Below are 26,110 nucleotides of genomic sequence, written 5' to 3' on the forward strand. Positions count from 1 at the left end.
CATACTGTTACAAGTTAAACGAGTAAAAAATAGTAGTATTCTAATCAGTCTTCCACTCCTTTGCAAATATCAAGAATAGTATCATAGTATAGCAATGGCTTCTCTGTTCAGAATACTTTTCACAGTCTTCATAAGAAAGATACTATTTCTTCAAGTGAGCCTTGACCAATGCTTTCACTCAGTTCACACTGTACTCCTACCCAGGTCCTAGATCTGGGAGACATTCACTCCTGTTATACTAGTGTGTTAAAGTCAAGCCCATTTTGATGTCCCTGATTCATAAAACCTTCCATTACCACTCTTCCTACTTTTCAAATTATGCATTCTTGTGTTATTACTCATCATACACAATGTTATATGCCATCCAAGTACAAATTGCTTCTATACATAAATAGCAAAGCATGTATAAAGCAAGTGCTAAAGTATGTTGAAAGCATGGCTGAAGTTGTGTGGAGGAGTCAGCATACAAAGACATTATTTGCTAAAGATCCACCCTTGGTTTTGGTAATGGGAGATTTCCTTTGTAATCTGTAACACAATTCTGAGTGGAAGAAAAACTGATCCAGCAAAGCCCATGTTGATTACATGGCCAGCATTAGATTTCAGTACCAAGAATTTCATAAAGAGTTAGTTTCTGGAGTCACATTTCTTAAAGTGTGATGCATGGAAGTCTTTATTGGTCTCTATTTGAATGATTGTTTTTAGGAATGCAACAATTTGGTACTATTCCAGCCAAAAACAAAACTTTCTGAAGGTAGGTACCAAAAATAAGCACCCCATGTATGTCTAGCTGACTCCAGCATTCATTTAAAGTTTGAAAAATACAATTCTAGTTCCACATTTAACTTAGCAGATGTTTCAAGGGGAGATGTTTTTGTTTTTCCTTTAAAAGAGTATGCTGAGATTTTTTTAAAATGCTACATTAAAAGTAGTTGAAGAGTTTACCACTGAGCTTGTAGAGCTTTTAGCAAGCTCTATGTTGTGAATATTTAAGATGGGAGCATATAATTCATAGTGATTTTTTAAACTTTGGTAGGAAGCATCTTCCCCAACCAGATGCTGGGAAAAAATAAGGCTCAGGAATTTGGCTCCAAGAGTTTTTTTTACTCTAAATGTCAACTATATGTGATTTGCTAGACCAATGAAATGGGTCTACAGAAGATAGGGTGTCCTAGACTTCCCAAAGATTGCTGAACTGGTGATACAGAAATATAGAAGCTTTTTAGCTATTTTCTTTTTTCTCTTAGACAATATTCACTCATTTCTTGATGACATTATTCTATTTTTCTACTATCTTTGAGATGCAGAATGAGTGAGAAAGAGAGAGAGAGAGAGAGAGAGAGAGAGAGAGAGAGAGAGAGAGAGAGAGAGAGAAATCTTACTGGTGCTAGACTACCATATTTTTAAATACAAAACTATGCAAATGAGTCAAAATTGCTTTGTTCTTCACCTCTAAAATACAAAAGGAAATAGCAAGACTTTATGACATAAGCAGAAAGGAAAATAAATGCAGTTCCTTAGAATGTCAGAATAAAATTTTATAATCTAATGATTTACAGCTCATTCCTTGATTTTAATGTGCAATAAATAAGTATATCTAGTGGGAATGGATGGATTGGGTGAAGTGAAATTGGAAGCCACTAAAATTCCAGGCTGGAATTTGTAGGAGTGGTGAAGCTTTGCTGCCCAAGTGATATATTGCATAGCCCATTGTTTTCCTCTTAGTTTCCTAATATTTCTCTTCTATCAAAGAAAATTGAATGCTCAGAAATCCTCCCCCAAAGCTCTGCATTTGGAATCTGTGTTGGAACAACCAGAAAAGTACTGAAAAACAATGTATAATAATGCACAAGTTTAAATATCACAGGGATTCTCTTAAACGAAAAAGTCAGTCTATAACTAGAGAGCAAAGTAAAAGATAGATAAAAAGAAAAAGGAAATGTTTGCATAGGGGAAGGAGACCAAAAACTGGAGGGGAGAAAGTAGCTGGAGAATGGAATAATAAAACAGGAACGAGTATGCTCTGTGCACGTCCACCAGCTCTTACTGAAGAATGCCATCATTATGTTCTACAGACATTCAGTAATAAGAAAATGAAAAATATCTGCCTATTTGAGACTTAAGCAAATTCCTAATGCAGATAATTTTGAGTAACTTTGATTCATATATTTATCTCAAAACTCACTTTGGCATATGCTGCCTGATCTCTAAAGGTATGTTTCCATTCAAGATCATTGCTTTATCATGAAAACAAAGGCATCACAATAAGCATGTATTTGTAAAGCATTCAAAGAGGGAAATCTGCATGCCTCTCATTTGTTTGGAACAATTCATTTCAAAGAAGCGGTGTATTTGTATGCACAAAGCAGTAGTCCCTAATTATAATTTATTTTTATCTATTCAAAAAATGCAACAGATGTATTCTCCCGATTCTTGGACTGTCACACAGCAAAAGAACAATTGCATAAATGCTTCAAATAAGTGTTCAAGCACTTTGACACAAATACTTTCCAGCGTATCCTTGTTACTGTATTATAGCATTTAACCCTAATGCTATTTTGGTTGCGAATGCAGATGATGAACGAGACAGTTCACATTTTACTCAGATCTTTTTCCTCTGTGATCGGTAAGTATCAGAAATTGAATCATCTACAGATAGCAGAGCAATTGCATTTTAAATGTCACATAGCCTGCTTTATTATTCCAGCTGGCATGTGGAAAGAAAGGTCCCTCTGTTAATGAGACTAACACTGCCAGTTCCATTATAACAGACTTAAGCAAATAAATAACATGTTTGCCATTTCTTCTCTCGTTTTTCAAGCACTATTTTTGTCACTGAGTTTACTGCTACGGATATTTGAGCAGAATAACTATAATTGTTACACGGCATAGGAAATGAAATCTACACATGGAGTCTCTTTATTTCACATAATTCAGCACAATCATCTGAATTCTCCCCATAGCTCTTGCTCACATTTGCCATTAATGCTAACACGACAAAAAGATGCAATGAGTTAGGGTTAGTGGTTCAATAATGCGTAGTAGCACCCACTGCACTCTTGACAAGAGCGGAATAATGAGCACAGTACTTCAAAAAGGGAAAAGCTAGAAGCGGAATAGTACAGACCTATGTATAGTGTTACCAGAACTGATGCCAATGTGGAGACTACTAATCTCTGGTTTTATGTAATTCAGAGAAATTAAAAGTTTGCTAGAAAAAAGTTTCTATTTGTTTTGAAAGGTTATAAACACCACTGTATGGACATTTCACACTTTTCTAATGGCTCCAAAAGTCACCATGTTTAGAAACTATGGCTTTACTATCTCAGTGTTTTTCCAACTAAAGTTATTCTCTTCCAGGCACTACTGGTGTCACATGGTAGTTGTTTTATGTTTTGAGATTCCTTCTTTTTCACTCTCTCCAGGGTTTCTCTTGGTAAGCTTAATGAAAAGCGTAACACTTAAATATCACATTTAGATGGATGACTTTCAAAAGTAGAGGTCTAGCTTTCCCATCTCTCCATACTTGAATACCCAATTCCTTAGTTGACACAGTATAAAGATTCTTGACAGACATCTCAGTATCATGTAGGCAACACCCAATTCTTTAGAGTCTGGAAAAATTTCCTTTTCTACATCCTTCACATTCAGTAAATAATATCCCTACTGATTCGCTTTCTTGAGACAAAAATCTCAGAGTAATTATTGTCTTCCCTAATTCCTTTTTTCATGCCTCCCCTACACACACACACTAGCAAAACTCAGCTCCATTGGCTCTTTCCTGGTCCAGTTCCTCTATGGTCACTTTCCTTTACCCACTACTAACATTGTGCACCAGCTACATGAAGTACACTTTTACATGAATTCCTTCAACAGCTGCTTATCTGGTCTTTCTCATACCTCTTCCTGTCTTTTTTCTTTCAATAATAGAAAGTTTCTCTATGTTACCTTTCAACGAATGAAGTCAAAATCACCTAATTTTTTTTCAAATAGAAGAAAGTTGATGGAAATGAAATATTATTATTTTTAAATTTATTTATCTGGTTTTTTTTGGAGGGGTGGTATCAGATATTGAACTCACTACCTCTGGGTTGCCAGGCAGATGCTGTGCTACTGAGCTGTATGGAGTCATTAAAGTTATCAAAAAAAAAAAGTATCTCACATACTCACTGATTTAAGTGTAGATCCATGGATTGTATCAATAGGTTTCCCAATGGTTCAACAAATCTGAGAATCTTTCTAGTTAAAAGTCTTAAGCATAAACATTATTATCCTATCTGCCATATCATATTCGCTAGTTAACTATAGCACTAATACTAAATAATTGAATAATTTAAATTAGTTTAATGAAGGTACAAGCTCCAAATATTTAAGAACTTTTAGGATTATACAGCTGTCCAGTTAAGACTGAGAAATAAAATGTCCTTTCAGGTGGCTTACCTGTTTAGTAATTTAAGAACTAAGGCAATTTAGAATTACTTAATTTTACAAAAAGTAAGCTCATATTATTTCATATAACCAACATCAGGAAAATGTCAAGAGACTCAAAATAGCCCAAAAGAGAACTGTTCTGTAAAGCAACTATGATGAAATTCTAAATAGAAATTTTATTTTGCTATGGTGGTTGTGTTGTTCTGATTTGGAGATTCTTGCTGGGGGAGAGGCAGATACTGAAAGGGTGACATTGTGCAAATTCCAAAGCTGAGAAGTAGATAGATGTGCCTCAAGAAGCAACTTGGAGCATGTTTATTTTAGTGTATTTGCTTGTGTCAGTATTGAGCCTGTAAAACTGTTATAGTATATACAGATAATAATCAGTGAGTTTTTCCACATCACTTCTGGAAAAACTGCTTTGTGTTCTAGCTTTAATTAGTGTATTATTATCCACTGCTAATTTTTGAGGGGTTTAGTCTAGAATTGGCACACAGCTGCAGAGCAGAATGCAAGTGCGTAAATTGCTGGATTAGCTGGAGTCTCTACAAAGGGGAAGGAGGAAATGAGGGGAGATACAACAAACCACATCTCCTAAGTTAGTTCCAAAATTCGCCAGCTATTACCTATAATTTAAAAGTTAATTCTTTGATGGGAAAGAAGCTGTGTTTCCAAATTTGGTTTATCTTAAAATATAGGATCACCTTTTGAAAACAATGTTTCAAAAACATTCAGAAAACTCAAAAGAATAGTTTAACACGAACTCATTTATTTACTAGCCACATTTAGTGGATGTTGAAACACTATCATGTTTGCTATATACTTTCCTTAAAGTGGCCGGAGCCCCCTTGTTGTCCCCAGATCCCTTCATCACAGCCATTCCTTTTTCACAAGATAACCAAAACTCTGGAGTTGATGTAAATCCTCTTCACCTCAGCTTTTAGGCTTTTCCAGATGTTTCTGCATGTGTACTATTTTTGATGTTTAAACTTTACATAAATGATAACGTGCTATGTATACTGCGATGCCCCTTTTTTTGCTCAACAGATTAGATGACATCTCCATTGTGGTGCATTATACATGCAATCAAGTTTCTTCATCTAACAGCTGCTCAGAACCAGAAAACATCTTGTTTTCCTAGCATACATGTGCCAGCAGAGTTTCTCAACAATGCCAATCCCAGGAGCATTTGGAGCTGCAAGATAGCTATTTTTCTGTCACTGTGCATTGGTTTCCATAACAAAGTAACACAAAAAGGGTGATTTAAGCAACAGAAATATATTTTCTCAAAATTCTGTAGGTTAGAAATCTTGGATGAAAGTTCTGGTAGCATTCATTTCCCCTGGATCTTTTGCCCTTGGCTTGCAGATGGCTGTTGGTTTCTCCGTTTCATAAGGTCTTTGCTGCATACCGTTTCTGTACCTTACGTCCACTCTTCTAATGAGGGCACTGCTCATTTTGGATAAAAACCTTCCCTATTGACCTCATTTCAAATTAATTACTTACTTAAATATCTTATCTCCAAACAGAATTACATTTAGAGTTAGAATTTGAGTACAGGAATTGAGAGGTGGGGCACAGTTCACCTCACAACACAAGCAGATTTGAAAAACACATCATGCACTGAAAGGCGTCATTGTCCCTCACACTAGGATACTGGTGGCATGCTGTAGGATAAACACCAAGCGGGATACCTAAGTATGGAAAACTTTATTAGGTTTTATCTAAATGTCTCCAAATAATTGTGTCAGTGTAAATTCCAAAATCAGCATACAGAAATTCACCTTTTCCTCAAACTTGCTAGCAATTGACGGGCTCTCATAGGTATGATTCATTGTTTCAATTTTAATTTACTTGATTCTAAATAATGCTGGATATGTGTATATATGGTATGGCTGGATACATATGTGCATCCTAGTTATCTGTGTTCTTCTACTTAGCTCTATGAATTAATCGTTGTAATATTTAGCCATTTCTTCCTTTATATTTTTATTCATTTGATAGATACTGTCCTATTGTTACTTCTATGTTTTTCACATACTTTTTTCAATCATGTGATTTTCTTTAACTCTGGCATCCTATACTGAAGAAAAATAGCTTAATGTCAAATTTATCAGTACTGTACTTTTCATTGTGTAAGTGCTGCTTGAGTCTTATGTAAGAAAGCTTTCCCTACCCAAAGGTCATAAAGATAACCTTTTCTATTTCTTTCTAAAAGATTTAAAGTTTTGCCTTTTAAATGAGGTCTTTATGAAAATTTCATTTTTTATTATACAAAGTATGAATTCATTCAGTTTTTCAGTATGAATAGCTAATTTGTTCATCATTATTTAGTGAATGTGTAATCTCAATCTATTTTCCTATTAAATATAGTTCTTTCTATAGTTGCTCTATTTTGGCCTAGTTTTTAAAATATGCCTTCACTACTAACTAGAATAATATAAATGCTATTTTTTCTAAGTCTCTATACTTCCTTGGGAAATTATCTTTCCCTATTGCGCCTCAAAATTGCTGCAGATTTCCTGGTTCTTTACTTTTCTATCTGAAATTTTAATTGGTTTGCTATATTAATGAAATGAAAAAATAAATGGAATTTTCTTTAAAGTATGTTAAACTTTTACATTAATTTGCAGAAAGCACATCTTTAAATATTGAGTCTTTCATTTTGAGAATGTTAAATCTCATTAATTCAAGCTTTTAACAAATTATGCCTGTAGTAATATACTATAATTGTCTATACATATTAAGCATCTATAATTATTCATGTATCTTTATCTAAAAATGTATATTGATTTTATAAATGGTATCTTTTCTTTCTTGCATTACTATATTTGATAATTGGGGGCTAATTAAGGGATTATTTTGATGTTTAAATGTTGGTCTTAGATTCAGACAGACTTACCAAGTTTTCATTTTATTCCTAATAGTTCATTTTTAGAACTTTTTAGATTTCATATATAAATAATTGTGTCAACCACTGGCAGTCACAAGTTCTCTCATAGATTTCTATACTCCATTATTTTGTGTTTACTGTTGCCATCATGAAAATGCTGAAACACATTGACCAGTGCATATAATTTTGTCTGTCTTTTGGTGATTATGCAATTAAAGTTTAATAATTAATATTCTTTATTTATAGTATGAATTTATTAATAAAAATAAATTCTTTTTATTTAAAAATCTGTGTATTTCAAAATAATTGCAATACTCATAACATTTGCTCATGTTAACAGTACTTAAATTTCTAGAAAAAACCTTCACTTGAACAAATTATTTATTGTTTTTATTTCTATAATAGATATGACTGTAATATTTTATTTCTATTTCTTTTCATCAGTCTAATATATATATATACATTATCCTTTCCTATGGTTTCTTGGGCAGGTTTATATTACATCAAAATTGTTGTAGTTTAAAAACTTATTTGAGTCTTCTTACCACACCATTGACTAGCAGCCAACATGGGGACCAGCCCAGGACTCAGTAATCGGCTTCTCTGGAGAATCCAGGTGTCTGACTGTTCCAACCACACTTCAGGATCTGCAGCCAGAGCAGGGAAAAAACCAGGACTCAGTGACCGGTGCTTTATTCTCATTTTGTATTTTTTTTTTTGTCTTCTTCCCCCGCCCCTTTTTTTTTCATTTTTCTTCCTTTCTCCCTTTTTTCCCTTTTCTCTCTCTTTTCCAAATAACTGGGAAGAACTCCAGCCACAGAAAACTAATTTCACCCACCAAAACCAGAGAGCAAGTTTAGATAGTCCCTCAAATACTCCTTCATTCTTTCTTTTCTATCCCCTACTTTAGTTTCCCAAACCTTGCACGATCATACTTTGTCCTTCAGCCTTGCTTCTATTTTCTTTCCAATTATCATTGTTTTCTGCACTATCTTCCCTAAAGCTCCTCACCACAGGTTAAAACCACCTACCAAAGGGAAACACTTTTCACACAAATTTAATTGATGATTAATTCTGTTATATGACTATGGATACTTCTCCTAGTTTTAAAGCATAAAATCAATAGTTACCACAGTTTGTCAGTTTCTAAATTGTGCTTGATGCTATAGTTACTGCTAATTTTGCTACTTCAGCCAGGATATCATATCTATTATAGTCAGACGGTCTAGCCTTTGTAACAATACTGGTAAATAACTGCACCACAACCCTACACAAAAGGACTGGAGATTGAGTCAAACAAATACCATCATCACACTCCTAATCAATTGGGAAGATAGGATCTTGGGACAGACACAAACTAAGAAATCCGATACACTGAAGACACCCCTGAGGTATAGACTTTTCCTAGAGAGATCTTGATGCTAGTACTATAATTATTAACTACAAAATCTCACAAGGATCATCACAGAGAAGAAAATAATTTTTTTTCAAATACAAAATGACAAGATGAAAAAGTAAAATGCAATTTGAGACCTCCATCCCACCAAGAACAAATCCAGGAGACATAAACATAGAATAAATTGGAAGATACAAACTTGAAATTTCCAAAATGATAGCAATTGAAGTAAACAAACAAATCCAAGAGACTGTCCAGGAAATCAGATCAGAAAAAAATCTCACAGGTAAAAAAGGAAACATCCACATTTATAAAGGAAATGCCCTACAAATCTAGAGTACAGATAGATAAAGAAATGCATGATGCTAGGGTGAGGATGGAAACTGTGAAAGATCAAGATAAAAAAGAAATAAAATGCATGAAGCAAATTCAACAAGATACCCAAGAATTTTAAAATTCCATTGTGAGCTGGAAAAACTACTTGAATAAAACTGAAGACAGACTTTAAGACCTTGAACACAGGATCATGGCTAGAAATCATGAAAAGAAACATTTCTTAAAAAGAACAAAAGATTAAGAAACAATAATTCAACAGTTGCAAGACAATACAAAGAAAAATAAGACTGATAGGAGTCAGACTGCTGCTGCTGCTTGCTGCTTCCTACCTCCTGACTGACACTCTATGAACAATTTCTCCTTTGCAATTCCTCTTGGCCATCCCACTCTGCATTAAAAATAAATAATAAGTGTCCATGAAAAAACAGGAATCAATACAAATAACATTTTTTAAAAAACTATTTTCAGAAGTAATAGCAGAACTTCCCAAGCATGGGAAAAGAATTTGACACAGGGTAAATGAAGGATACAGAACTCCACTTAGCCATAACCAAGTAAATCAACATTAACACATACAATGAAGTCCCAGAAATTCATCAGAAGGATAGAATATGAAGAGCCGCAGAGAATCATGTGGACTTCTCAACACAAATCAAGGATAGCTGGAGTGAGGTATATCAAATCCAAAAAAGAAAAGAGAAAAAAAAAAAAAAAAACCTTCCAACCTGCAAAGCTTTCTTTCAAAATTGATGGAGAAAGAAGATAGTTCCATGACAACCAATAAATTTGTGACCACCAAACCAACCCTCAAGGGGCATTGAAAGACATTCTAGGCACAAGAGAAAGAAACCATCAACCTAGGCAAACATTTAACAGAGAAGAAAAGCATGGAAGAAAAATGAGGAAAATAACATGACAAACATAAGCTAATACATATCAGTTAAAACCATCAATAAAAATGGCCTCAATTCATTAATCACAAGAAACAGGGTGGCAAAATGGATCAAGAAATGAAATCCAACAACATGTTGTATACAAGAAACACATTTAACTAAAAAAGAAATTCATAGACTAAACATCAAAAGATGAAAATCAATCTTCCATGAATCAGGAACCCAATAAAAAGCTGCAATAGTTATTCTGTTTGCAGATAATGTGAACTTCAAGCTAAGAATGATCAGAACATATCAAGAAGATCACCATATACTTGTTAGGGGAGAAATTTTTTTAAAAATAGATAACTATCATAAATGTATATGCACTAAATATGGAAGCATCAAACTATATAAGATAAATATTGATAGACATGAAAAGTCAAATAAGTAGTGGCATAATTGTAACCAGGGACTTCAATACCCCATTGTCATAAAGTAATATATCAACTAGACAAAAATATCAGATAAGAATTATCAAAACTGAACCAAATCTGTGAACAAATGCATTTAGCAGACAGATTGTTACATCCAACCACAACAGAATACACAATCATCTCAGCTACACATGGGACATATGGTAAAACAGACTGTAATCTAGCCAATAAACTATGCCTAAGTAAATGCAAAGAAGCTGAAATCATCCCATGTATATTATCTGACCATAGTGCAATAAAACTGGCAAGTAATGACAAAAGAAACTTTTTAAAAACTACATACACATATGGAAATTAAATAACACCTTCCTGAATAACCACTGCATTACAGAAGCCCTTAAAGAAGAAATGAAACCATATGTACAAATAAAAGAAAATGCAAACACAACATACCAAAACCTGTGGGATGCAAAGAAAGCAGTCATAAGAGGAAAATTCATAGCAGTGCATACTCAGATCAGAACAGCAGAACGAGCACAAATAAAAACCTAATGCTCCACCTCAGGCTTTTAGAAAAAGAAAAACAAGTCAAGCCAAAAGCTCATGCAAGGGAAAAAATCATAAAGAGCAGAGCAGAAATTAATGCAACTGAGACTAAGAAAGCAATACAAAGAATTAATGAATTACAGAGCTCATCCTTTGAAAGAATAAATAAAATTTATAAACTCCTATCCAGCTTTATCAAAAAAGAAAGAAAAACTCAAATCCATGTAACAGTAAACAAAAAAGGTAGAATCATTACAGATTATGTGGAAATTCAGAGAATTACCCAAAATACTCTACTGTGAAAGTCTCTATTCATATAGGGTGGAAAACACAGAAGAAATGGATAGATTCCTTGAAATGTATGAATTGCCAAAGCTAAGCTAAGAAGATATAAAAATTCTGAAGAGTACAATATCAATTACTGAAATATTAAAGCATAATTAAAAACTTATCAACAAAAAAAAGCCCAGGGTCTAATGGATTCACTGCTAAATTCTACAAGAAATTTGGAGAAGACTGAACACCAATACTCTTCAAACTCTGTAATGAAATTGAATGGGAAACTGTACTCCCACCTCATTCCTGGAGGCCAGTATTATTGTGATACATAAGCAAGAGAAAGACCTGAGGAAAAAAAAGAACTACAAGCCAGTCTCCCTAGTGAACACATGCAAAAATCCTCAATAAAATACTAGCAAACAGAATGCAGCAAATCATCAAGAATTTTATACACTATGATCAAGAGGGATTCATCCCAGGAATACAGGGATGGCTCAGCATATGCAAATTAAGAAACATAATACACCATCTTAACAGTACCAAAGTCAAAAAGCACATGATCACCTCAATAGATGGAGAAAAGCTTTTGAAAAAGACCAATACTCATGCATGTTGAAAACTCTAGAGAAAATTGAAATAGATGTTCTCTACCTCAATTTGATAAAGCCACCTACAACAAACCAACAACCAATATCATATTAAATGGACAGAAACTAATAGCTTTTACTCCAAAATCAGGAAAAAGACAAGGATATTCACTAACACTACTCCTATTAAATATAGTTCTGGAAACACTAACCAGGTCAATTAGATAGAGAAAGAAATCAAAGGAATAAGGTTAAAAAATGAAGAAGTTAAATTATTATTTTCAGATGCCATGATACTCTACATACACCTCAAAAACTCCATCAAAAAACTTCTATATTTAATAAGCAAATTCAACAATGTAGCTGGATACAAAGTCAACACTCAAAAAAATCAATAGCATTCCTGTACACAAAGATCAAACTAACTGAGAGAGAACATAGGTAAATCACATCCTTCACAATATCATCCAAAAAATGAACTACTTAGAGATCAATCTGGCAAAAGAAATAAAATATCTACACATTGAAAATTTAAGAACTTTGAAAATGGAGAATGAAAAGGATATCAGGAAATGGAAAAATATTCCTTGCCACAGATAGGAAGAACCAAAATTAATGGTCATATTCCCTAAATAGTTCTACAGATTTAATGCAATGTCAATCAAAATACTTTTAGCATATCTCATAGATCTAGACAAATATCCCTAAAATTCATTTGGAACCAGAAGAGATCTAGAATAGCAAAGGTGATCATGGGCAACAAGTATAAAGCAGGAGACATTACAGGCCCTTCCTTGAAATTATACTGCAAACTTAACTGTGATAATACCAGCATGGTAATGGCAGAAAAAAAAAACAGACCTGAGGATCAGTGGAACAGATCAGAAGATGCAGAAACAACTCCAAATACAATCATTTTATCTTTGATGAACGAACCAAACATGCTCACTGGAAGAAAGATGACCTCTTTAATAACGATGTTGAAAAAAACTGGTTTTCTATTAGCCAAAGACTAAAACTAGACCCATGCCTATCACCATTCACTAAATGAAAGTCAAAATGGATCAAAGATCTAAATATTAGCACAGAAACACTAAATCTACTGGAAGAAAACAAAGGTAGAATTTGTGGACTGTGGGGTAGGAGAACAAGAAGTCAACATGAAGCTAACATTTCCTGTGAGTCGGCACCATGTGCTGGTTGACTAAGGAAGAGCCAATGCCAGCCCCATCAGGTGCTTAAGCAGGGAGACAAAAAGAGTCAATACCCACCCACCACTTGTAAGCACCCAGCTGATCTGGAGAAACACAGGCAATGAGGTTATATACAACTTAATACTTGTTCTATTTAGTGTTTCACTGACTTTGCAGTCCTAAGCCGGTAGTCTATCATTTATTCAGAGGATAATAATATGCAGTGTAGCATCTATGAGAGATCTGATGATGATGGTGATAATTGTTAACTCACTCTTACCTTGTTTCAAAATTCTGTATCACTGTCATTGTTTTGTTTGGTTGGGTTTATTCTACTTTATCTTGTTTGATTTTGTTGTAGCTGATGGCAAAGGCAGCTATTCAAAGACAACAAGATATATTATGGTAAACATTTTGGATTTCATTTTAAAGTCCCATATTGTATTCATTGTTTTGTTTTTATTGAGTCTGTTCTGTTTCTGTTTTGTTTGTTTTTTACTAGGTCTGAAGTTATAGGAAGTTATTTTGAAGACAACAAGAGGCATTATTGTAACTGTTGTTGATTTCCTATTGTTTAGAAATCCTGTGTTGCCTACACTGTCTTGTTTTGATTGGCTTTACTTTGTTTTATTTTGCTTGATTTTATTTTCCCTGAAAGAAAATTAAGAAGAGTAGAATTCTTGAAGACATAGGTGTAGATAGAGTTTATGTACAAAAACCAAACTGCATAGGTAGTACTTCAAAGAAACAGCAACTAGGACCTCAAAAACTTAATATATTTTTACATAGCAAAAGAAATCTCCAACAGAAAAAAGTAAATAAATACAAGAAAACTGAGCTAATTATGCCACTAATTTCTTTTAATTCACTGAAAAGAATGGTTTGTGCTTATATTGTGTGATCACTTTTGCATTTCTATGTCCTATAATCTGAACAACTATTATGATGATAACAATAAGCAATGTATTAGCTATTCTTAATTTCCTATTATCTTGTTTTGAAATTCTATATCATTGTCTTTATTGTCTTTTCACTTTAAGATAAAAAAGTAAACAAGAAAAAAATTGATTTGATTAGGAAAGATGGAATGGACCAGCATGGTGGGTTCTGAGCAGAACTGCAATGGCCTCCCCACTCCTGGCCATGCTGGGTGGACTCTAGAGTTTGAAGCAAGAACTTGGTTCCAGAGGCTGGATGGCCTGGGGTAAGTGCCCTCCACACTTTCCCCTGAGTCCAGCTAGTTTGGGACCCTCTCTCGGCCCTGGACAAGGAACTTCACAGATTCTGGGTGCACTGGACCAGCATGATGGGTCCTGAGCGGGCCTGCAATGGCCTCCCCACTCCTGGCCATGATGGCAGACTCTGGAATTCTAACCAAGTAGGCACCATCAGTTCCAAAGCCTGGGCTTGAGCTGACCTTCCCCAACCCCAGTGACCCTCTCTCAATCTGAGGAACTGGGTGGCCAGAGTCCCAGGAGCTGAAGGCATAGAAGAGGACTTCCAACAGACCCTGGGGAAACCTTGGAATAACACTTGAAACACAGAAATACAGGAAAAGGACAAAACAAAAGAACAAACTACAATCTCAAACTCAGCCCAACCCAAGAAACCTTAGGAGCTATGTACATAGAAGAAAATATATGCCATACCTGAAATATTGGACATAATAGCAACTGAAATAAAGAAGCAACTCCAGGAAGCTTTAAAGGAATTCAAACTAGAAATAATCTCCCAGGTAAAAGAAGAAATCATAAAAGAAAAGAAAGAGCTGCTGAACATATCTAAAGAAAGACATAGTTAAAGAATTGAAGGAATTAAACAAAAAGATAGAATCCCTGGATGAGCAACTTAAGAAGCAAACAGAATAATAAAGCAGATGCACAGAGATATACAGGCAATCAAAAACTCCCCTGAAAGCTATGAGGCAGAATCAAAACTTCCGCCTCAATGAAAGTGAAGATAGAATTTCAGACCTCAAAGACAAGATTGCAGCTAGTGAACAGGAAAGGAAAGATCTTTTAAAAATAACAAGGAATCAGGAAATAACAATTCAACAACTGCAAGATGATGCAAAGAAAAACAACATAAGATTGATAGGGATTAATGAAAAAGAAAGGGACAACATAAAGGATGTCAAGAGGATATTGAGAGAAGTAATAGCTGAAAATTTCCCAAACATGAAATCAGAAACCGACATCAGGATCAGTGATGCATACAGAACACCAAATAATCATAACCAAAATAAAACTACACCCAGACATAGAACAATCACCATCCCAGAAATGCAACATAAGAATAGAATATTAAAAGCTGTCAAAGAGAAAAGACAGATCACCTATAAAGGAAAACCTATCAGAATCACAGCAGACTTCTCAGCACAAACAATAAAGTCAAGAAGAGCATTGAATAAAGTATTTCAGATCTTAAAGGAAAATGATTTCCATCCTAGACTGATGTACCCTGAAAAACTGTTCTTCAAAATCAATGCAGAAATAAGATACTTCCATGACAAAGAACAGCTTAAGACCTTCATGATCATCAAGCCAACTTTGCAAACAATATTGAAAGACAGTTTAGATACACTTAGGAAAAAACCACTACGCAAAGCAGACAAGTAAACATAACAGAAAGATAAAGATGCAACAGCAGAAAGATAACATGTCAACAATAAACCAACATATAACAGTTATAACCATTAATGTAAATGGTCTCAATGCACCAATTATAAGAAACAGACTGGCAGAATGGATCAAGAAACAAAATCCAACCATATGCTGTCTACAAGAAAATCACCTAACCCAAAAGGATACTCACAGACTGAAAGTCAAAGGATGGAAAACAATACTTCATGCAACAGGACCCTCCCCCAAAAGTGTGAGTAGTCATTTGTATGCAGACAATGTAAACTTTAAATCAATTATGATCAGAAGAGATAAAGAAGATCACTAAATACTGGTTAGGGGAAAACTCCAAGAGGAAGAGATAACTGTCTTAAATATATACACACCAAATTCCAGAGCACCCAGTTATATAAAACAAGTATTAACAGAAGTGAACAACCAAATTATCAGTAACACAATTTTAACAAGAGACTTTAACTAACATACCATTGACACCAAGGGACAGATCAACCAGACAGAAAATCAGCAGAGAAATAACAGAACTGAATCACACCTGTGAACAAATGTACTTGATAGACATATACAGTGTTCCATCCAAAAACATGAGAATACACATTCTTCTCAGCAGTATATAGGTCATTCTCCAAAATAGACCATATACTAGCCCACATAACATATTTAAATAAATGCAAAAGAGTTGAAATTTTCCCTTGCATGTTATTGGATCATAGCGCTATGAAATTAGAAATTAATGATAAAAGATACTGCAAAAATCCAACAAACACATGGAAACTGAGTAACACACTCCTAAGTAATCAGTGGGTGACAGGAGAAATTAAAGCAGTAATTAAACAATACCTACAAGCATACAAAAATACAAATACAACTAACTGGAATCTGTTGGATGCAATGAAAGCCGTTCTCATGATAATTTATTGCACTGAATTCCCACATCAGAAAAACAGTAAACAACCTGATGTTACACTTCAGACATCTAGAAAAAGAAGAGCAAGTCAAGACTAAAGCCAAAAAGGAGGAAATTATAAAAATCAGAGCAGAAATCAATGAAATAGAGACTAAGAAAACAATCCAAATAATCAATGAATCAAAGAGTTGGTTCTTTGAAAGAATAAATAAAAGTGATAAGCCCCTAACCAACCGTATATAAAAAAGGGAAGAAAAAGTTCAAATTTATGCAATAAGAAATAAAAAGGTGAAATCACTAGACTCTATAGAAATACAGAAGATCATCAACACCTATTTTGAAAACCTCTATTCTCAAAGGTTTGATAACACAGAAGAAAGAGACAGATTCCTAGAAACATATGAAGCATTTTTGTAGGCAAGGAATCTTTGTAGGTAAGGAATCTTTTGTAGGTAAGCATCTTTGTAGGTAAGGAATAAATTAGAAATTTTTATAGATGTAGGAAAAGCTTTTGATAAGGTCCAACATCCATTCATGATAAGAACTTTACAGAAAATTGGAATAGATGATCTTTACCTCAATATAAAAAAGTCCATTTATGACAAACCAACAGCCAGTATTGTACTGAATGGCCAAAAATAGAAGGCCTTTACTTTAAAATCAGGCACAAGACAAGGATGTCCCTTATCACTGCTCCTGTTTAAAATAGTACTGGAAATACTAGCCAGAGCAATTAGACGAGAGAGAAATAAAATTAATAAATATAGGAAAAGAAGAAGTTAAATTATCATTATTTGCATATGATATATACTCTACATAGAAGACCCCAAAAACTCCATTGATAGACTCATAGGTATGATAAATAAATTCATTAATGTAGCTGAATACAAAATCAGTACTCAAAAATCGATAGCATCCCTACACACTAACACAAAATCACTGTTAGACAAATAAGATAAGCCATACCCTTCACACTAGCAACTAACAAAATGAAATAGTTAGGAATTACTCTCATGAAAGAAGTGAAAGCACTATATAGGGAAAATTATATTACACTGAAAAAAGAAATTGAAGACATCTCAGAAAATGGAAAGACATCACTTGCTCAAGGATAGGAAGAATAAATATTGTGAAAATGGCCATTCTCCCAAAACTGTTATTACAGATTCAAAGCAATCCCAATGAAAATACCATCAACATACCTCATAGATCTAGAGAAATCACTCCTAAAATTTATCTGGAACCAGAAGAGACCTAGAATAGCAAAGACAGTTCTAAGCAGCAAAGGCAAGGCAGGAGGCATCACAATCCCTGACTTGAAGTTATAATACAAAGCAATCGTAGTAAAATCAACATGGTACTGGAATCAAAACAGAGCCAAAGATCAATGGAATAGATTAGAAGATACAACCACAACTACAAACACACTCAACCACCTTATCTTTGATAAAGGGGCCATAATGTTCACTGGAAAAATGAGAGTCTCTTTAATAAATGGTGCTTGGAAAACTGGCCCTCCATATGCCAAAAACTAAAACTAGACCCATGCCTATCATCATGCACTAAATTAAAATCTAAATAGATCAAATATTAAAACAGAAATACTAAATCTATTGGAAGACAAATTGGATAAAAACCTTGAAGACATTTGAGTAGGTTGAGAATTCATGAACAGGACTCAAACCACATGGGAAATACTTCCCAGAATCAATAACTGGGATCACCTCTTATTAAAAAGTTTCTGCACATCAAAAGAAATCTCCAGCATAGTGAAAAGAAAACCCACAAACTGGGAAAAAATCTTAGTGAACTCTCCTTCAGACAAAGGAGTTCTGTCTAAAACATATTAAGAATTTAAAAATAATCAGACTCCCAAAATTGAAAGATCCAATCCAAAAATGGGCATATGAGATGAATACACACTTCTCAGATAAGAAATACAAATGGCAAATAAATACATGAAAAAATGTTCATCATCATTACTCATTAGAGAAATGCAAATTAAAACCACACCAAGATTCGATCTCACTCCTGAAAAATGGCCAGGATCAAGAAAAGTACCAACAACAACTGCTGGAGAGGTTGTGGGGAAAAAGGAGCTCTCCTACACTGTTGGTGGGAGTGCAACCATTGTGGAGGTCAGTCTGGAGATTTCTCAAAAAGCATATTCCCAGAAAAACTGAAAGCAAAATACCAAAGTGATATATGTGCACCCATGTTTATAGCAGCACAATTTGTAATAGCCAGATCTTGGAAACAACCAAAATGTCCATCAAGTGAGGAATGGATAAAAAGATTGTGATATTTTTGTACATTGGAGTACTAACTCAGCTATAAAGAAGAATCACACTGAGATATTTCTAAATAAATGGGTACAGCTTGAGACCATACTCATAAGTGAAATAAATCAAACTCACAATTATGAATATCAAATAATTCCCCTAGTGTAAGAAATGATATAAATACATAAATATATGTGATAATCATGAATCCCTATTATATGGGTTTGAATGCTTATAAAGTTTTTACTCATTGATTGGAATGGTTTTATTCTGGGCTGTTTGATTTTATTGTCTTTGATGATATAACAGCTATTTTGAAAAAAACAAGGCATCATAATAGCTAGTGCTGATTTAATATCATCTTGTTTTGAAGTCCCATCAAACTGTTGTTCTTCTGTCTCCATTGGTTTTATCATGTTGTTTCTTATTGGATTTTATTATATGTTATAGTATAAACAAAATTTTTATAGGCAAAGAGATAACATAGAAACCAGTGTTCATTTTCTGTTAGCTGGTTCTAAATACCCTGTAATACTTTCATCCTCTTGAATGGTTTCACACTGTCTTGATATGTTTGATGCCATAGTATACGAAGTTATACTCAAATATTTCAAGGAAAGAGCCACTTATGGTAACTACTATTAAGTCGGGTTACCTTGTGGTGAAGCCCCATGTTGCTTAAATTGTTCTGTTCTGACCTGTATTGTTATGTTATTATGTTCTCTTTTATTTCAATCTCCCCCCTTTTTAAAAAAAATTATTTATTTTTTTTAATTAAGGGAAACATTTTTAAAAATAGCGGGATATATTATAGTAACATTTTTTGATTTCCTATTAACTTGATTTGAAGCCCTGTATTGCTCTTATCATCTTGTTCTGATTTTACTCTATTCTGTTCTGTTGGATAGTATCAAGTTTGAAAATATAGGTAACTACTTTGAAGGCAAAAAGATTCACTATGATGCCCATTCTGGTTTAATTATTATCCTCTTTTGAAGTCCTGTAATATCTTCAATGTTTAGATTTTATTGGTTTTGTTCTATACTGTTTTGTTCAATTTTATTATACCTGATGATATAGGCAACTGTTTTTAAGATAGCAAGAGGCATTATGGTAACCATTGTTGATCACCTGGTGTATCCTTTTGATTTGACTGACTCCGTTTTGTTTTGTCACATTTGGCTTTATTCTCTTCAAAATAAAAAGTAATAAGAACTATGGGAGTAATAAAACCCAAAATGTATAAATGTTATTATAAAAAAGAGAGGAAAAAAAGTGCTCTAAATGATACAACTGCAAGTGTGTTTAGGTCTGTAAGATAGATGGCCATATTACTAAGTTTTTGTTGGGTCATTGAACACAACTGTTTGCAGTCTCACTGTTTGAAGGGTCACATTGTATGCTTTCATTTTGTAACTTGAACAACTGTTTCTAAGACAACAATATGTAATCTATTAACTAGTGATTTCTTACTGTTCATTTTTTTGAAATTCTGTATTATTGTGCCCTTTTAATGTTTTTTTAAATAAAATTTAAAAAAATAAAGGAAAGATGTCTATTTACGTCCCAATATCACTCTCAATTTCTTTTTTATGGATAGCAAATCTCTGGTGAGTTTGTTGCATATTTCCTGCTTCTTTTGTCATATTCCCATGTGAAATTTTTATGGAGGTGTGCATATATCATACTGCAGCCTGGTATGATATCTGTAAGTCTCATCAAAGAGATATACTAAAGTGGTACAGGAAATCTTAGGAGATTTTCTGAGAGAGAATGTGTGCACTGTTTTACTCTGTTTTCCTTCTAGTCTGCCATATTGGACATGATGTTTAGGGAACCACATTTACCACAACATGAATGTAAATGAAATGCTGAACAGAGGGATATCTAATTGGATAACAAATAGAACCTGTCCTTCAGAAGAGGCTATAAAGCTCTCCTAACACTTAACTTAAAAACTGAATGTATGTATGGATGGATCTGTGTATGTGTTTGTATAACGAAGTTCTATCACATTATGCTGCTATTATTGTAGGGTTTCAGACAAATGCAGCCAAACTCAATGCTTATTAGTACTGGTAGCATTTTTAATTCTTGTTTTGTTCAATGAAATCATTTGTTAAAAATAAGAACTCCCATTCCTTGAAAGACTCTTAACAATCTCCTGTGAATTCTTTGGCCTTCAGTTCATAATCTCCAGAGTTAGCTGTCTTCACATAGTCAAGTATGTGTGGGCTGGGAGGTCAGTTGTCACATAAGAAGGGGTGTGTTGCTCAGACCCTCCTTGTAGGGAACTACTGAGGGGGATGTAGCTGGTTAACATTCAGCTGCTATGATTTGGAAACCACTGTGTCCATACTGAGGGTGTGCTTACACCAAACTACCTCTAGCAGTGACCGAGCCCTGAAGAGTGTGGGAGTCCAGTCACTGCTGCCCCGTGTGGACTCTCCTGTCACCCCTTACTCAGGAAACTTGCTCCTCAAGGCCAAGATTTCCTCAGAACTTTGCCCTATTTGGAAGCTATTTCTGCCCAACTACCCTTTCCATTGTTACAGTGAAAGACCCAGAAGTCATAAGCTGAAAGTGTTCCCTGCTCATTGCTTACCCCCCTCGCTTCCCCCTTCAAGGATCTCCCTCATACCCATCCGACATGGCTAACAGTGTTCCGACATTCTAACTCAGAGGCAAAGCATTAAAGGTGGAAAAGGGCCACTCCTAAATGTAAAATAATCCACTTAGGAAGTCATTTAAAATATCAGAGATAAAGCCACAAAGCTTCAAAGCATGCCCTGAAAAGTGGTATTGTGAAAAGACATGAGAAACTCAGAGCCACAGGATAGAACCAATGCATCTTTGTCTGCAATTGTTCCCATGTGTCCCAGCCACCTTGTGTTCATCCTTCCTGTTAAGGGTGAGGTCATCAACAAAATGGATGATAGAGACCTTCTGCCGCTGTCTGCTAGAGGAGTGTCAAACAGAACAGAGACAGCCCTGCTCTCATGACGCTCTTGGCCTGTGAATAGTACATGGAACACATGGCCTTGGCATGAATACCTTGGAAGCAGGAATCTCTGATTGAATGTTCAAATTCCATTTGACCCTATAAAAAGTAACGGAATGTCTGTATACACATATTATACTATTTATGCTATATTTCACATATGATATCTGATATCATTTATTGTAGTTGCTATTAATACCACTACCAATTATCTAGATTAGTTAATTAATAAACTATTATTTGATCATTATGTAAACCATTTTATTTACAAATTTTTGACTTATTTTATCAGATATTAATATTGCTGTACCTTGTTCAGTACCGGTTTCCAGAAATCTCAAACATAGCCCGCTTCCCAGTACACATGTGATTTATTTTAACTTTTATTTTCCAGGGTGTGAAAATAAATAAGTCAAACCAATATTTAAATAGCAGTAAACTTAAAATCGCACATAGCCTGAATTTCACAAAAAATTAATTCTCACCAAATTTACAAGTGTGAAAAACATCAAGGAAGTGAAAAGAGCCATCACTGTGAAAACATTTATTACATCTTTCAATAAAAACACAGAAAAATCTACTTTTGTCCATATGTGCCAAAAATGTAGAATTAAAAATACATACACTTGTCATTTTTTTCAATATTTTTATTTTAAAAAGCAAAACAGAGAAGAGGATAGAAATAATACGGAATTTCAAAAAATTGTAAGAAATTAACATGAGTTAATACATTACATATTGTTTCCCTTTCAATTTCATTGAAGAGTTTTAGGTGTATTGGTGTTAATCTTCTCTAAATTTCCTGTAGAATTCAGTCATGTAGTATCAGGACCTGGGCTTTTCTTTGTTAGTAAGTTTTTAATCACATTTTTTATTTTAGTAGCTGATATTTGGTTATTCAAAATTGTTATATCTTTTTGATTCAGCTTTGGTAATTCATGTTTTTAGGAATCTGTCCATTTTCTCTTTGTTTTCCATCCTATGTAAATAAAGGTCTTCAAAGTTGGTATTCACGATCTTCTGAATTTCTATGGATTTGTAGTAATTTCACCCTTTTCATTCCTTATTCCATGAATTTGAGGTTTTTTCTTTTTCTGATAAGATTGGGTAGCGATTTATCAATTTTCTTTATTCTTTTAAAGACTGAACTCTGATTCATTAATTCTTTGTATTGTTTTCTTGGTTTCAGTTGCTTTATTCTGCTCTGATCTTTATAATTTCCTGTCTTCTATGAGCTTTGGGCTTGAGTTGCTCTTTTTTTAGAAGCTTGAGGTGTAGCATTAGGTTGTTTATTTATGCTCATTCTGTTGTTCTGATGTGCCATTCATTGCTATAGCTTTGCCTATTGGTCACAAGGCTTGGCCAGTTTCTTAGCATCTGCTCTGGAAAAATTATTCTACTGGCTCAAGTACTTGATCAATTTATCTGGGGTTTTTATCTTTTCATTTTAATTGAGTCCAATAAGTCTTCCTTGCTTTTTAGTTGTCATGCATTTTAAAGCAAAATTAATAATAAACATAATAGAATTCCCCAAGTTTTCTAGTCATCCTGATTATCGGATTTACGTTCTGTATTCCCTTATCATGCAAGGTGTGCTGCCATTTTGACCAGCCATCTTCCAACAGCGCTTTCATTATCCCTGGTTCTAATCCATGTCCACAGCTAGAAATCATCTCCAAGGTGGAAGTTGGAGACTTCTTTTCTCCTTAGGAACAGAGCACCCCCAGGCTTGAGAACAACTGCCAGCCTGGTTTTATTTAGTGTGGACAATTTTCTGAATCAGGAATAAAGCAAAAGGAAAGAAACAAAAACCTTTAAACCTCTAACAAGAGGACTGATTTCCACCATTTCAGATAACTTAGCTGATTTCCCATTGGATATCCGACACCTCACCCGGTGGAAGAGTGGTTTATCTTGTCTTGCAGTTTCAGTCTAATGCTGGTGGCTCTGCAAACACAGAATGGCAGAAGGGACAGCAGAGCACACGGTGCTCGATCCATGATAGCGGGGATGCTGAGATAGAAAAAGCAGCCATGGACAGGCTTGTACCTCCATTTATGCCTCAGTCATCCCTCCCTAGCACCCCACTTTCTTGTAGCACACTCAGCTGCTACACTCATTAATGCAAGAGTGATCCAGTCTCCTTTCAAACACATGAGACCTCTGGGAGCCATTTCATAGCTAAGCAATAATGCTGATTATGTGAAATATAGAAATCATTTTATTTTTTGTAGTTTTAACTGTTAAGTAACTGGAGACTTACAGATTCTAGTATTAGAACATTTTATCCCTACAGTACTTTAGTTAATTTTAATGCCAGTTTTAGAGTCAGAGTCAGAACTCATGCTTTGTGGGTGTTTCAAGATTTTAGAAAATTAGGAAAAGTAGGGTCAATGACTTCTTTGCAAACCCCCATTTAAAATCAGAATAATGAATGTTTGTTTATATATGATGAGGTTTTTTTCACTTAATCTTGAATTATCTTTAGAAATGCTTCCAGACTTTTTGGTATTCTTCCTCAAAAGAAATCCAGGTTTCCTAATGTCTATAGTACTTCGACAAACAAGACACATGAAATCATCAGCATAGCATTGGAAATAGATAGCACTATGCATTGAGAATTATTTGGTATCTAATGAGTCACATGTAAAAGCGAAAAGCACTAGAAATAATCTGCAATGATATCCTCACAAATTCAGAATACTGTATCAATGAACGAGTTTGTTAAACTCTAGATGCAAATTTTAAAGATTAAAACAAAATTGATAGGTTTATAATCACGGAACTATATCATTTCTTTTTGTGTGGGTGCCTTGTTTTTAGTTTGCTTCTAAATCCAATGAGTTAGTTTAAAATGTTTTATTTGTGACCAAAGGAAAAACAAACATAAATACTTGTTAGCCACTTAGTGCATCCCAAATAACAGTGAAAATACAGCAAAAGTTTACCTTTCATGCTACTACTTTTGAGGCTATAAATATATTCTCCAGAATAACCGTAATTCATATATTATATATACTTGCTCTCACTTATAATGATTCTTTCTATATCAACATAAATAAACCTGCCCTACTTTTTATCTTCAGGAATCATTACCATCACTCCAAAACTAGACTCTCCAAAAATTGATGAGTAAATAAAAAGACCAGCATTCCTTCCTAATTTAACCTGCGACTTAAAAGTGTTATGAAGCAAAACTTGTTTATAGCGTTTGCAGACATTATACTCACACACGTTTTGAAAATTCACCTATTTGATCGATTATACTATTTTATTTATAAACCAGTGATTGCTTGCTTTACAAATAAACGACAAAACCATCCACAAGCAAAGTAAACACAGAAGGTGCACCATTGTGCTGCATATGCTACAAACCATATACACATGAGCAGAGTGTCATCTGTGTGCCTTGGATTCATATGCTGCTGAAGAGGAAGAGCTAATTCTCATTTTGGCCTTTAAATGCCCTATTTTTCTATGATTCATCCAGTTTTTGTTTCTTGTTGGGATTCTGTTTGTTCTTCTGTGAGCTGGAGATTTTGTTTTCATTTTGCATCCTAATTGATGTCCTTAAAAGGCTCTCTTACCAGTCACAGTGCCAAAGGCCTTATTTCTTCCCATTCAGAGAAATATATCACTTCGCTTTGCTAAGTTCACTTGGTTTTTGTGGTTTTTCAAATGTGTTCCTTGAGAATGCTGGCAGGTCTGGGATTTTAGGAGAACTGAACTATGGGTTTCTTTTTTCCATGCTTCTGGAGAAGTTTCTCTGCACAGCTCCCCAGGCTCAGGTCGCAAGCTCTCTCTGCAGTGTGTCAGGAGCCAATTAGAGCATTTGTTCAGGCTGAAATTCCCCCTTCTTACACAAGCTACTCTTTCTGAATTTGCTCTGCTTTTCATGTGATGTTGAAATCTGTGCCTGCTTGACTCCTACAGCTGGTTTTGATCAGCCTGCTCCAAAGAGGAAGTTTCAATTAGCACAGTTCCAAATGTGCTCTGGAGGTATATTTTTATGACTATCCAACTAATAGCACTCTTTGTTCCTAGTGATGTGTGACTCCTTAACAAACACAGGCATTCGTGTGAGTCATGGAGTGACTTTATAGAAAGGCTGGGCTTTGCCAAAACCAGAAGAATGAGACAGCCAAATTGAATTAGTGGTCGAAACACATTAATTTATGCTAGATAAATGTTATTGTGGTCCCGTGGGCAAGTACTCAGGTCACAGGCTTTATGAACTATTTGCAGCAAGAGGGCCTCCTGGCAGTAAATCAGCCTTAGAGCAGGGCTCTGCACAGACATGCAGCCACTTGC

Source organism: Cavia porcellus, unplaced genomic scaffold, assembly GCF_034190915.1.
Source record: "Cavia porcellus strain 051 isolate PalLab524CR breed Dunkin Hartley unplaced genomic scaffold, mCavPor4.1 scaffold_21, whole genome shotgun sequence".
Classification (NCBI taxonomy): domain Eukaryota; kingdom Metazoa; phylum Chordata; class Mammalia; order Rodentia; family Caviidae; genus Cavia; species Cavia porcellus.